The 16,415-nt window shown below is 36.9% G+C and overlaps 1 protein-coding gene across 50 annotated transcripts in view; it reads right to left on the minus strand.

The window, feature by feature from the left end:
• caska (calcium/calmodulin-dependent serine protein kinase a) overlaps positions 1 to 16,415 on the minus strand; it is a 243,983-nt gene that overhangs the window by 120,518 nt on the left and 107,050 nt on the right. The window lies entirely within an intron of this gene.

Consider the following 16,415-nt stretch of genomic DNA (forward strand, 5'->3'; position numbering starts at 1 on the left):
AAAGTTATTAAACATTTAAGAGCAATACTTATTTTTAGCCGCGGGCGGCTGTCTCGGTCTTTAAGGGTTAAAACCGTTGATATGCAATTGTTCATGGTATGATAATCGTGCACGTTCAAATCGTGGTAAACCGTCATACCGGTATATTGTTACAACCCTAGTATGCATCATCATATTGTAGAGCCTACCAGTGACATCAAAGACATTATAAAAACTCAACTATTCAACAAGACCATACAACCCAAAATCTTAAGAAAAAAGAAAAAACAGGACAAAGCAAGAGGATCTTTACAAAAACAAGTGGTTACACATTTAGCTTACTTAATTGCACATCAGCATCTTAAGGCTATTTCATTGAACAGTACATGATAAGTGCAACTTCACATTTCAATAAGAGATGATACACAAATATAGAAATAGAAATAAATACAATTCACAAACAATGTATTTTCAAGGTCAATATTTGATAAATAACTTAAAAGTCTTCTTGGTGATTGATTTAAGGTGTTTGCATGACCTTACACATTGCCATTTTATAACAAGCATAACTAGTTTAAGATGTGCATGTAAATGCAATGATTGACCTCAATACTCGACAAATGAGCAGATGCTTTTTAATAGCTAAATAGAACTGCTTTTAAAGCACAAGACAAGTCTATTCTGATTCAGCTATAAAACTGCAATGCTGGCAAACTGGAGAAGAATGCAAATTGAAGAGGTGCTTGAAAGCTTATTACTGTCACTATATCTTGCTAATACATGTGCGAGAAGGGCTGTGTTTTTCCCCAACACAAACTGCCGGAGCAGATGGCGCGAAGCACAAAGCTGCTTACTGGCAGAGAGCCGAGGTTCAGCCACGCGTGGCTCAGAGCTGGACCTGCCCATACTAAACTGCTGGAACTGTGGACACATGACATCTACAAGCACCAGAACATCTGAATGGGCTTTATCTACTCAATCTGTCATGGTCCTCATGCAAATGTTCTCTAGACATTACGTAAACGATGTTATATGTAGGATAGACACCAGAAATGATGAAAATGTCATTGAGCTGCTCTGAGCTATCTCTTGAAAATATCACAGCTGTGTTTATCTGCACTGCTCGAGTCCTGAAGGAGTTCAATGCAAAGGTTTTTAATGGCAGGATAGCACCGAGTCTACACGAGTTGTGAGTGGTGTGACGAGACTAAAGAAAGAAGAGGATAGTATTCCAATTACTAGGGCTGTCACGATATCTATATTTGTCAGTGGGCGATACATTGCACAGAAATTAATTGCGATAAACGATATTATTGCCACTTTATAACTTTTATCACCAATAAAAAAATCATTTTTACATCATAAGTGTGTATTAGTTCAGGTGTTTCATTTTTAAGAATATTTAGAATATTCAGGTTTGGAATTGAAACATGAAAACAATTATCTCAAAATAAATAAGTAATAATAAATAGTAGATGTAAACAAAAAGTGTAAGTATAAATATAGCGACAATTGTGACAGGCCTACCAACTACAGCTGATTTTAAACTCCAATCCCTCAATTTTTTTAAATTTGTGGTTTCAAACAATTTATATGAGCTCAATTTAAATAAACTTAATTAGTTGAACATTACTAAATTTAATAAGTTTGTTTAAATTTAACCCATACACTGTTTACAACCACTTATTTAAAAAAAACAAGTAGTAAATCCTATAAAAAGAACTTTCAGTGAATCATAAATTGAAATGAAACTGACCAAAACAATTTCAAGTGATGCAATATAATGCCATTAGTTATCAACTGCTGAGTATACCCACACTGTTGAGCTGTGTGGGTGCTATTTTTAGCTTACCAATATTTATTTCTCATTTAAAACTAATATTCATAGAAGTCTTAGGACCAATCTCAATTCTATTTTTTGACCTCTACCGCTTCCCCTTGTCCCTTAAAAATGAGTGTAAAGGGGAAGGGCTTCAAAATTTCCCCTTAAGAATTTTGACAACAGCACCTGCACACGTCATCAAATGTCATTGCGATCTTATGTTTCATATGAGATCAGGCGATCGCGACTGCTGTAGTTATTCCAGTTGTGTTATTTTTTTGGTATTTATCTTCAGGAAATCACTAAAGGATCATGTAACGATATAATGTGGCTTGTAACTCGTAAGATCGTAACTAGCTAACTAACTAGCCTATACTGTGGATATACACTATGCTATATTTACTATGTAAACAAACCAAAATCAACATTAACATTATAGCAGACACTGTCGAAAGCTAATTTCCAAGCAGTAGACTTTTCTTACAAGGTATTCCAGTGTCATCGAGTGTCAATGTTGTGGGACTGCTGTACAGGAGGTATTATAAGGGATTATAGATTGCAAAATGTATCGGTTTTTATTTACGTTTTTTTTTTCTATATAAAAGCATGACGATAAAACATGAACGCAGTTATGAATATATTAAAACATGTTTGTTTGTGGTAAAAAATTAAAAAGAATTACAAAAAAACTAATTTGTGGCTCTCCTTACTTCCAGGTGCAGCGATCCTGCCATTGTGGCTGGTGTATATTAGGAAATTTTCTTCCTCCTTGGTTTCGAGTGTGGTTCTGAAAAATCTTCAATCAAAGTGCTATTTACTCCTTGCCCTTAGTCTTACGCCTTCAAGTTAAGGAGAATTGGGACACCCCTACCCCTTCATGGGAATGCCCAAAACGAGAGGTAAAGGGAAGGGCTAAGGGGTAGAATTGGGTTTGGGCCTTAATCAACCCATTTTATCTAAATGAATGGATTCTTTCCAAATATTGCTAATTATGTTCATTCATAATGCAATAAGTATCACATCAAAACAAAAGATTAAAATGGCAATGTCAGATTTTTCTGATATTGTGCAACCAAAATGGCAATAAACCCAAATCTCATCAACACCAAACAGAATTTTTAAGGTATAAAAGAAAGACGTTTGACATATCCACTTTGACAGATCCCTGTGAGGACTGCTGCGGTGCTGATTTACGATTGCATCAATAGAGTCTTTGCTAACTGAATCAGTGCATGGGCCGCTCGCTCTCAGCAGCTGCTATAGATGACAGGCACAAGCAGCAACATGCTGTAACGCGCAGCGGGATGCCGTGTTTAGTGCCAAAGCGAACCGGGCAGATTAGATAAGACCAGTGCAGACATGAGAACAGTGGGTACGGGTCACTCGTACGCAGGATAAACAAGCCTGGGTAAACCACTTTACAGCAAGTTGAGCAGGTGAATATTTCATTGAAGTGTCTTTCTGTGCAGGAATCATAAATAATGATGGACAGAGAAGATGTCCTCTGCAGCAGAGCATGACGGGGGAAGAGGTGCTGGCAGGCAGAAATATGAGGCGAGGAAGCAAAAGCTGAGCAAAAAAAAAAAAAAAAAAACAGGAAAAGGGGAACAGAGATAGACGACACAGCAAGATGAGAGAGAAGCGAAGTAGAGTGTAAAGAATAGAGAGGAGGATAAGAGAAAGAGCCAGACAGTGGGGGGGCTGCTGTTTGGTGACAGCTGGTTACAGTGAGCGAGAGATGATGGCGTAGGTGCAGGGTTTCACCTGCGGAAGGCATGCATGCGTGGGTACCTGCAGGACACCTGACAGCTCAGAGCTGTACAGAATGCTGGTGAACATGGATCATCTTGCATCTATCTATATTAGAGGGGCATAGTACATGTATTTGTACTTAAGATTTCTGATACGAGTCTGTTTGGCAAACAGGTACAGATAAAATGCAGTAGTTTAACCATTACACTTGCAAAACTTGTTTATGCAAAACAAAGGAAATAACGAGAACATAACATTTATATCAATGCATTCTGATGCTGTAGATGCCTCTGAATAAAGTACATAGTGAGCAGCTGCAGAAAAGAAAAAAAAAAACATTTCCCAAATATGTCTCTCCCCCCAACTCTCTCTCCAATTTTGCTTCCTGTCTAACTGTCCTTTGCAATTAAGACAAAAATATATAAAAAATGTAAATACATATTTTTTGTGCTTAAAACATACAATAAAATCATATAGAATATATACACACATGCGTAGGGCTGCATAATCTTAGAAAAACATAATACTGTTGTATTTATTTTTTATACAATGTCACCAGTTGTTTTAAATAGCTCTATTTAGTGTTTTTCTGGGGAGTATTCAGGTACAGGAATTCAATAATCATAATGCAAAATATGCTTTTCCAAATTTTTAAATTCTAAAATCAAGAAACATTTTCTAGACAAGTAAAAATCAGGTTTTGTTTTCGAAAATAATGCAAAAATTAGGTAGGGTTTCCTTAAAATAATCAAAACAATCTGCCAACGAGACGAGTTAAATAAGATATTGAAAATGAAATATTTGCACTAGAAATATGACAAATGACAAATTTGCAGTGCAAACAAATGTGAAATGACACTGTATAGTCAGTGGCGTAGTGGACGAGCGGGGCGTGATCAGGGGGCTCTGCGTCGTCGCACTTCAATGACAATGACATCTGACTGCTTGTATTAAAAGATAAAATTGTATTACAAATAACGTTAATATAAATATATAATATAAATATATATTTATAAATTATACACTTTAATATAAGAATTCTTGTGCTGTGAATCAGCAGAAAGAAACCATGTCAATGGAAAGTATGTATGAAAATCATTGTCAATGCACCGTGAAGGTCATGAAATCTATATGAAAAGTAACAATCTAAATGTAAAGGTTTTAAATGAACAGTAGGATAGTGTAGTGTACTTTGGGATTATGCTTTGTCTTTTTTGGTGTTGTTAAAACCACAGATCTTTATAAAATATAGTAAATCACACTTTAAATCGCAATTACATTTTTTCTCCAAATCGTACAGTCCTACATGCAGTCCTAACATATAGGGGTACTAACATATAGAAATCTTAGCAGTCTCTAAATGTAATTTACATCCACATGGTTTCGGTGGTTTAACTGGGAAAGGCACTGCTGTCACTTCTTGCTTCTTCAAAAGCACAGAATGTGAAGAACAAATAGAGCTTGTATGCACAGGTGTGTGTACACGAATTAGTACCTGTACTGTGTCAACATGTGTAACTTTGGTCAAAGCATAAAATAAACGGAAAAACAAAACTGCATTAACAGGCAAATGAAGAATCTATACGCTTGCTTAGGCTTTGATTAATGTTCAAATTACCCACTCAGAACAAACATCATAAAGCCCAACCTAGAAAACTCCTCTTGAACTAAATGTGGGCACTAGAGGTAATAAAACAGAGAAATAGGAAAAACTTGTCAATCAAAAAATGTATTTCGGCAAGTCTAAATTAATCAAATCTGTGGTAAATAGGTAAATTGTACCTATAATATTGCTCAGTGTCATTACTGTATTATACAATGCTAAAAACACTGCTCATTATTAGTTCATGATATTTAATGCTGGTGCTGCCTGTTATTGGAGAAATTTAAAGGGGTGGTCCACTATGATATCATATTTTAAACTTTAGTTGATGTGTAATGTAGCTGTGTGAACATAAACATCTCTGAATGTAAAAAGTTCTAAGTTCAATGCAAAGGGAGACCTTGGTTTTTACAGAGTTAGCTTAGCAAAGCCTACAATGAACGAATTTTGGGGACTACAAAAAATACTTCGCCCCTGTGAGATCACAAAAGTTTGTTACTGCGCATCCAAACTGCGAATGCAGGTAAGGACCGTGGCCAGAGGTGCTGTAACGTTATAGCATAGATGAAGCTAAAAATTCGTCTAAACACAGCTGTTTCCACAGAGCTTTGTCTGTTTCTGTATTTGGGCTTCCAAAAGACATGACACAAAGACAGAAGTGTTAACAGTTCAATATTAATTATGTTCCAGAGAATTAATAATAAATAAATAAATAAATAAAATACACAGCAAGCATGATTTAACAAAACAGCTCCAGAATCTATCCTAGTTCAGTGCTGGATTCGGCTAAAATCTCCTCAAAGCAGAAGCTGTAAGCTACAAGTAAGTGTTTTATAAGTTAAAATTGATCATGACATGTACAGTGTCTAGCGTTATCGATATGCTGTAGCAATGATGTATACAATGGGAAATGCTGCTTTGCGGGCAAACGATTGAGCTACAAATTCATATTTATCAGTCAAACAGCTGTACACACACACACACACACACACACACGATATATTACAGAAAATAACTTAATCCGAGCATCAGTGAAAAAGAAAAAGAAAGTCTCGCGCACATGTGCTTGTTACAGAAAGTTCACACATTCACACACACATAGAGGCAGACAAACATAAACACCGCACACACAATGGCAAACTCTTAAAGGAGTCGCACCCCATTTTTACTCGTTACAGACACTTGTCAGATTTTATTTTAGAGCAGGCAGGAGGTTGACTGCATGTTTACACAGCAGAAAAGCGCATGCTTTTAAGGGGCTTGACGAGCCGATCGGCGAATAGCAGCACATTATGACTATGACCAATCAGAGTCACTTAAGGGCGGGCCTTTCAGAGGAACTAGGAAATATGACAGTGGTTTTCATGTTAGCTGAGTAGCTGTGTATAATCAAAGTGAGATATATGAAAAAATAACGCGATTTTCTTTAAGTGAAACATGAGCGCACATTGCTTTGCATCTTATAAACACAACCAAGCCTTAAAATTACATTGTGGACCACGCCTTTAACATTGCAATATTTTTTTAATTTTGGATTTTAGATATAAAAAAGCCTATGCAATATCTTAACATAACATTTCTAAAATAATCAGCAAATGAGAAATACAGTAAATGATAGAAAAATGAATAAAAACAAAGAATATCTCTAAAATTTATCATAATTACAAGTAATTACCATTAGATTATTTAAATAAGGCAAACGCCTTGATTTACCATTACTAATAATGTACATACATTTTGCAGCCAGTTTAAACCAGTCATTTCATATATCCTTGCGATTGCAATGCTGAAACATTATATTGTGCAGCCCTACATAATGCATCAATGAAAATTTACAAATGTCATCAAAAATCCCGTTGTCCTGTCATTTTGAACTGAAACATCTGATTCAATCAGTGATGTTAATTATAAACTTGATGCATAAAATGAATTTAAAAAAAAACATTCATGCACATGATTGGGCTGAGATTCAGTTGGATGAATGAAATTAAAAGAAAAAGGTTTTTATTAGAACAGGATATGAAGCAGAACTGTGTTCAGTACTGTTCAACTTTCTTGCTTTTGTTAATAAACTACAAAGCAAAAAGGGCACACAATTAACAGAAGTCGTTGCTCTTCAAGGCAGAATTAGCTGATATGGAGTTGACTGATTGTGCTCGCTGACAGGGCAGTGGAGATTTCATTAGAGTGAGATGTAAATCTAGATGATTAAGATGCTTAAAGCGCTCCAACACTCGAGTCTAAAACTGCTGTGAAAATCATCTACAAAATGGCTTGCCTTCAAGGACAAAAAAAAAACAGGGTTTGAATAAAAACCCGCTCAAGTGGCTAATTCAAAAAGGAAGTGAAAAGGAAAGGAAATCAGAACCTCAGAGGCTTATTTTATAAAAATGAGAGCCACTGGAGCCACAATGGAAGCCGGATGAGCAGTGGTAACTTGTAGCAGAGGGTGTGAAGGAGGGAATTACACTGCTCCGGCTCTCCACAGAACATTCAGGAAGTTCTGGAGGAGTGCAGCTGCACGAAAGAGCCACCAAATGTCTGCATTCATCGACTTGGACCAGGGTTTCTAGAAGCCAAGCTATTTTTAACCTGACAAGCAGACAAAATTGGTGGTCTTTAATGAAATATGCAACAAAATATAATAATTTTAGTAAAGTTAAACAAATAAATCAAAGAGTTTCAAATAAATTCAGTTAAAAACAAACTTATGCTATAGTTACCCCTCTTATTGTTTGTTGGCTCATTTACTAATATTTTTTATGAATTACGCAAAGACAAACACAACCAAGAACCATAAGCTTATTCTTGATGTTTGCTAATGCTGTGGATAAGTTTATATGTACTTAGCACGTTCCTAACTTAACATTTAGAACGTTTGCTAATGTTGTGAATACTGTAGGGATGCTAACAATCACTTCATGATCGATTAATTACCGATAACCCTTTTAATCGATAGACATTATTGATGACCGATTAAGCATTGACATTTGAAGGATAAGTAGCTTTCCGTTTCCATTACTTAAAATAACTTACATTTTTATATTTATAGTTTGCATATAAAATGAATGCTTAGTTTAGATGGCAGTGATCATTATGCAAGGATCATTATGCACTGTATCGGCTTATTCTTCAGTATACATTCTTTCATTGAGGCCCTGTATTTAAGTCACTGCATTTAATCATTAACCGATTATAATAAACAATTGTTGCTTTTTTACGATCTTAATAGACTTTTATTTAAAGAAAAAACTTAATTACATTTTGAGTCTAAATTACAAGCCATAAAGCAGATTATCTTGCTTTATTAAGGATACAGATTTATCGGTTAATTGGTCATTAATTTAAATGATCGATTACTGGATTTTGTGACAATTGACATCGCTAGTTGTGAATTATAAGATAATAATGTTACTTGCGATTGTTTTGTTTATAAAGACCTCGATGTATTGTAAGTAGTAAGGAGTAACCTATTAATTTGTTCTGGCTGTGTATGTTTATTCCCAGTGCTGGAAGGGCATCCGATGAAAAAAACTTTTGCGAGAGTAATCGGTGGTTCATTTAACTGTGGCGACCCCTGATAAATCAGACACGCAGCCTAAATCAAATGAATTAATGAAATTGGCATTCATAACAATATATCAAGCATCATGTTTTCATTATAAAATCATCTACAACTTGTAATTGGCCAGAGCACAAGAAAATAAACCAAAAAGTGTCATTTTTGGGTGAACTACCCATTAAAAACTTATTTAAAACCCCCTGACAGCCCGGATACAAGCGCCTACACACGTACGCCAGGGCAGGTGAGTTATGTGCGTCATACAATCCTCCCAGTTCAGCTCCAAATAAAAGTCCCTCAGCCCTAAATCCTCGTCCGTCCGCGGAATGTGATTTAAAGAATGTCCCTCTATGCCCTTACAAAGGGAATTCATCACAGAAGGAGGTCAGTACTGTAAATGTCATGTGGTTTACAGCATGCTCGTCCATGGCCCAGTGAGTGGATATAATAGCCTTCAGTGAAGTGGAGAAACAGGAGGGCTGTGAGAGGGACATGCCGCGGTATTTCAGCCCCCCTGCCTCTCTGACAGCACAGGACAATCAATACCCACACAACACCCACTTCCTGCCTGTTCGCCCGCAAAAAACATGCGCTGAAAAAGTGAATGAGATCTGCTTTTGCTGACTGCTCCATTTCTGACGCTGATAGAAATTTAGTTTCAAACACTAAAGACATGCCCTGATTTCTACATACTGTAGGTACCTACCTACCGAGAAGCCTAGCTACTAAAATAAAGCCTAACGAGTGTAAAAGATACAAAGCAACTGTTTTACTCAGAAATTTATTGGTCTATTTTGGGATTGCTTTTTCTTTAACCCTTTCATGCGCACGATCACACCGGTGTGATCAACATTGGCTGGTCCCTGAAGCACACAATCAACTGCTAAAATTCAAAGCTGATGGCGCACTCTAAGGCACAGAAAGAGGAGAGGTGTATACACAACTATTAGCAACACATACTATTTTGGGTCAAAATTTTTAGCCCCTCTACGTATTTTTTGATAGTCTACTACACAAACCATCTTTATACAATAACTTGCCTAATTACCCTAACCTGCCTAGTTAACCTAATCAACCTAGTTAAGCCTTTAAATGACACTTTAAGCTCTATAGAAGTGTCTTTAAAAATATCTAGTCAAATATTATGTACTGTCATTATGGCAACGATAAAGTAAATCCGTTATTAGAAATTAGTTATTAAAACTATTATGTTTAGAAATGTGTTGGGAAAAAATCTGCTCTCCGTGAAATAGAAATTGGGACAAAAAAAATAAACATGGGGCTAATAATTCAGGGGGGCTGATAATTCAGACTTCAACTGTAAGTTGGCGATGCGCTCTGTTCATGTGAGATACACATTATTAAGTTATAATTATGACCAGCATTAGATTTTTTTTTTCTTCATAGCGAATACAAAGTGTTGTGCTTGTGCATGAAAAGAAATGTTTACTGTGTTAGTAGAACTACTAGCCTACAGTTTATAACCTTGAATATAACCCAAGAGGGAATCTGATAATGACAAATGTCTCATTTTACCACTGGTCTAATATTGTTGTCAATGACAGAATGACAAGTGTATGTCTCAAACATAATAATTCAACTTCAGAATCATGAATAGTTGTATTCTGATGTAATCACTTTACTGTGAATCAACATTCAGGACATATAATATTTAAGTCTGTTCAAGTCTACTATTCCAAATCTAAACAAAATGTAGCATTTTAACCAACAGTAGAGCTATACACAGGTCTTTATTATATTTTGAATATATTATTATTGTTGTTTTACCATATGTTTGAGACATAACCATAATAACCTACTCATATTAACCTTCATTCTACATCTACAGAATCGTGAAAAAATCGTGATCTTGATTCAGCCAAAATAAAAATAAAAAAGATTCTCATTTTATCCAGAATCGTGCAGCCCTACTGTCAGCAGAAATATGCTCTGCAGCTAATGCTGGGAACGAAACTAAAATCACATGCACTTCATTTAAAGTTTGTATTCAGTCAAATTTAGACTCAGAAAAGTGGACGTGAAAAAAGTGCCTGTGTCAGTGGCATTTAAAGTCCTGCAGCAGAAAAACCATACGAAAAAATGCCCCCCAGGAAAAGAAAAAAAATCAAATCAAACGTTAATGCTGAGAAGAAGAAGGCAAACATTGGGGAAATGAAAACTAAGTGAATTTCATTAGCATATTTTCAGCAGAATAAAGCAGCTAATTTCTCTTCTCCTCCTCTCAGTCTCTTATCAACAGACTGCTGAGCGCATGCACTCACAGCACACACACACAAACACAACTCTACAGAAAACATATCTCTCTCTCTTTCACACACACACACACACACACACACACACACACACACACACACACACACACACACACACACACACACACACACACACACACACACACACACACACACACACACACACACACACACACACACACACACACACACACACACACACACACACACACACACACACACACACACACTCACATCCTAGGACAGGTGCTCCTTATAAACACATGCATCAGCTCTCTTTACTGTCATAACAGCATGAAAACAAACAGAAGGGGGCATTCAAATACTTCACCACTCCAACAGTTGTTGTATTAAAAAAACAACACCTTGCACAGTTTGGCAGCAGAAAAGACATCACTGGGTACACACATTGTTTTATTTTTCTCCTTTTGAACAAACAGAAAATGTGTTTATTACAGACCAGAGAAAGAGGCCAGAGATTAGTTCTTCATTGCTAAAATAATATCAATTCTCCCTATTTTTGTCACCCAAATCGAAAAATTCTGATGCAGACTGTTTTAAACACATTTTGTTAGGGAGAAAAAAATATTATTTTAAAATAAACACCTGGATAGAGTCATGTTCAAGTTCTGTTTATTTCTGTCACTCGAATCTAAAAATTCTGATCCAGACTATTCTGAACACATTTTGTTTGGGGAATGTGTTTATACAAATTGTTGAATTTCAGCAGGCATTGCTTTATTTTTCAGTGGTAGGACTGCACAATGTATCATTTCAGCATTGATATCGTAATGTGCGCATCCACAGTAGTCACATCAGAGGAAGACACATCACAGAGTTGTTAGGTTTATAATTACCTACATAAAATAAAATTTATTGAATAGAATTCCACAATATGAAAATGTCTGGACTGGGATGATGTTGTAGGGGAGTGTGTCTGCATATATTATATATATATATTTGTGCATAATTGTGTATATAAAAACAAATCAAACATGAGCCCCTTTCACACATACAGACCTTTCCGGAAAATTGCCGGCAATTTTCCGGAAAGGTTGTATGTGTGAACAGGTCCTTTTTGAAAATACCGGTAAATTCGTTCTGGCTATTTTCCGGAAAGAGAAGTTGTAACATTACCGGCAATTTGCCAGAATGCTGCGCTGTGTGAACGCAGAAGGAAGATTACCGTAATAAGCGCGTGCACGTCTAGAACGTGCTGACGTGAGACGTCTGCTTTAGCCAATCACAACAGTCAGACGCATTCACGTCCGCGCGGTTTGTGAGGATAAAAGCCTTTGAATATTTTTCCAGACACATTTAGCTGCTAGAAGTTAGTCAGATCACGTTTATATGTTCTTCTTAATGCCAACTGTGTAAATAATCATCGATGAGATGCTTACGATAAGCCGTTGTTTGTTTACCTTCAAGCTTTGCGTGCGCCTATGAGCGCCTGCACAATTATGAACATCTCGACATGCGAAAGTGATCCTGCGAAAGTTGTTCACACTATTGATCATCCACAGAGTTTGTAATTTAGTCAAATGTTTACAAATACAAGCGCAGCCGTTTAAAGCTCATTTGTGGTGAATGATGTCAGAATTTACCGGTATTTTGGAATGGATGTGTAAATGCTCTTTTCCGGAAAATTTCCGTAACGTCCTCGCCTGTGTGAACAGCGCTTTTTTCAATATACCGGTAAAGTCGTTCCGGAAATTTTCCAGAAATTTACCGGTATCACTGTGTGAAAGGGGCTATGGAGATTCTCAAAAACCCTTTTGTACAAGGAACTACTTTCTTCCGGATTCAAATCATAAGCTGACAGTTAAACAGTTGAGCGTGCATCTTTTAAACTTTAGATCTGTAGTGTCTGCTTTTTGCTGGCTGTATGTGGGCGGAGTAATACACAAAGGGTAAAGAGGCTGTAGGTGTTCTGATATTGCAGAATATCGCACGGCTATCAGCCAATCAGATTTGAGATCGCACGGCTATCAGCCAATCAGATTTGAGATATATATATAGGGGGGGGGGGTATTTTATGCAGACGCACTCCCCTACAACATCATCCCAGTCAATGTAAAATTTTGAATTCTTCCCAAACAAATTAATATATATTTTAATTTCCCAAAATTAAAATGTCAGTTTTTACCAATATCGTGCAGCCCCTATTCAGTGGTGTAAGTTCTTTTGAATGCGATTGAGATTAGAAAGACTGTCAAAATGACAGATACTACTAAGGCATGTACACAATAATCCTGTTCAACAAAAAATCGAATATAAATATGAAAGTGTGTCGAGTGATCGGGAGCTCTCTGTATAAAGTGAAACCGCTCATGTTTTAGGCAGCCTCCTAAACAACAACAGGACAACAAGGTTTGTTTGAGCTCGCCTCAACCATGGCTCATTATTATATGTATATATTATAATGATGTAATGTCTCGGCTGTGTATTTAAAAATGGCGCTTCCTTTGTTTTTATTCTCCTAGCTTGTGCACACGCTAGTGATATTTCACAGTAAACCAATAGTGTTCAGCTGGGCGTCTAGCGCAATGACTTGGTATCATTTTGTTGTGCAAGGTACCCTTTGGAAAGGGTACCCAAAAAGTGGTACAGTACAGTTCGCTTTTTGGTACCGTTTGACAGTGGAAACTGGCATAAAAGCATACCGACCTGTACCATACCACTCAGTGGAAACGGGTCATTATTTTTGCACACAATCTGACCTTCACTTTCTCTGATCATCTTAGATTCCGCTCCCAGGAGACCCACAAATCCTGTAACTGTGAAGCATTCTCTCTTAAATGAGTTATTTTGTCAATGGCAAGGAAAGAGTTAAGTGGACTATCCCTTCAACACTTCTGTAGTTCACTTATAATGTTAGTCAATGTGTCTCACACAGTAGACTCATGAAGCCAGGCCTTGATTTTGACAGCAGAAGGTCTAGACTACATCACATCACAGCTTTCACAGGCCAAGAGGCCATTTGACTGCCATATAAATAAACCGATCACATTTGGCATGGTTCAGCATCAGCATAATAGGAAAGTTTATGAGAGCAATAAAACTTTTATAATAAACAATTCTCCAACAAAAGCAATCATTAGCCTTCTCTAAGATTACGACTGACCCCTTGTAGTAATTTGCCACATTAAAAAAGAAAGTGGTACATCTAGAATTCACAAGTTTTCTTTTTAATGTTTATTCACAGAAGCACTGACATTTGAAACTGAAGAACAAGAATCTTACAGTGCATCCAAATTCACTCTGTTAGTTTAAGTGGGAAAGATGTGTGCTCAGGGGCTTTGTCAAGCATCATGACTGCCTAAGCCATAATCTTGACACAGAAAGACTTTGATAGCAGACAGCCTGATATAAAAATCAAACAATACACTGTTATGCTGCACAAGAGATGCTTTAAAAGGTGTGGATTGAGCTTTTTAGTAAAGAAAAAGGTACAATATAAAAATATATATATATATATATATATTAAAGATGTCTACAAGAATCACTTCTCAACATTTTGCCTGACTGTGAACGATTCCCCCAAGGTAATGTGCCGATTTTCTCGTCTCTTTGTTTTGCTCTGTTCTGACAATCTCCTTTCATTGGCGGTTTAAGAAAAACAATACATTGGCAGCATCACAGGAAGAGACAATTGTTCAAAGACATGTGCTCGCCCCCGCTAGCACACACCGTAATAAAAAACAGCAAATCACAGAGGTACAGAGCTTTAACCAAACACCTGTTTAGCTCACAGTAGAGGAATCACCTGCCCTCACCGACTCGGAAAACTCAGAATGATGAGGGGGATCTGATCTCAGGTCAGTGTCCAGTTGCAAGTACTGCTAACGCCCGATTGATATGAAGCACAATGTAAATCGTTGCCAAATTAGACTCACTGCAGAAGTTGGGAATTTATTAAATTTTCAAGCACCAACAGAAGCATCACCCAATCAGATCGCTTTATGCAAATACCACAGCTTAGACAGTAGCCAATTGCATTCCTATAGAAGAATAACCAACCTACATCACACTTGACGTCAGAGGGATGCAAAAAAAGACTGGTTGCAATAGCAAACATGTCGTGTTGTGCGGTTGGTGGTAACCGCAGACATATTTGGCTAAAAGGGAGCTAAATGGGAGGACCAATTAAAAATGCTGGACTCTGCTGTTCTCATTTTTTATCAGGTAAGATCACGCTATGCTGAGTCATACACATTACTCGTTTTTGATTGCAGCAATGATTTCAGCAAAAACAGTTAAATGCGATTAATTAAACTGTGGACACTGAATGCTTAGAATGAATTGTAAAAATATATGTTCACATACCCTGTCATACAGGTGCAGTTCGCTGTCAGAATGCAAAAGTTTTGCTTGTTGATGATTAACCAGGCCTTGTGCAGTTCCGTCTTCTATCCTTGTCTTTGGCTATAGCAGAATCTCGGTTTTTAGCACTACAAAGTTTTGAATCTGGTCATCATGAAACATTATTTCTTGCACATGACCACACAGAACAAACAACTCAGCATCCAAAGACTTTTAGGCCTTTAACTTCTCTCTTGTAAAAACACTTGGAGTTTCAATGAGATAGTTGTACATTTTCGGGCTGAATGCTTGACAATTTCCTCTTATTCAATATCCATTGGGAGAGTGCTATCGCAAATTGACCTGTCAGACGAACGCCGCTCACTTTAATGGTAATTTTGCAGAATAACAGTGCTTATCAATGGGTGACAAGCTGTTGTAATACGCTGAAAGCATTATGTAAATAATATATAATCAATTTAACTTATTTCTAATACAACAACAAACTCTGTACCGCATCGGATGTCATTCCCTCGCGGTAAATGCTAGGGTTCCTGCTTTTTTCTACAACCTCGATGCACGCGCATCCTGAAAGTTTACAAACTGGTAATTCACCTATCGGTTAATTTTTAAAACATGATGTCCTCAATTAGAAGGAATTGGATCTCTCGGCCTCACACTCAGTCCTCCACACCAACCACAGTTGCCGATGGCTATGTTGATGTGTTCTCTTTTGTACTTTCTTTTCTGACTTCAATTTGGACTAAGGAGTACCAACCTGCTTTATGTTTGTTTGTTTGGTTATTTATTTTATATGTTGTTGGTCTCCCCATCTCTCGTTGTTTAAAAAGTTTTGCTGACTAGTTTGTGCTAATAAATAATTCAGTTGGAGAACATTGGCCGTTGTTTATTTATGTTACGTTTTCTTAAAATTACGAGACTAAAGTAGGAACTGTACCAATTCCGTTAAACAAAATAGTTTTGTTTATGCAATCAACCCCCCAAAAAGCTGTCAACAAGACTGACCCAAGACAGAAACCATCTCGGTGTTAGGGAGAAAATCAACTTGTGTGGACAGCCGCAAGAAGAGCAAAGCAACTTTATATCAGATCAGATTGAGGA

This window comes from Danio rerio, chromosome 9 (assembly GCF_049306965.1).
Source record: "Danio rerio strain Tuebingen ecotype United States chromosome 9, GRCz12tu, whole genome shotgun sequence".
Lineage (NCBI taxonomy): Eukaryota > Metazoa > Chordata > Actinopteri > Cypriniformes > Danionidae > Danio > Danio rerio.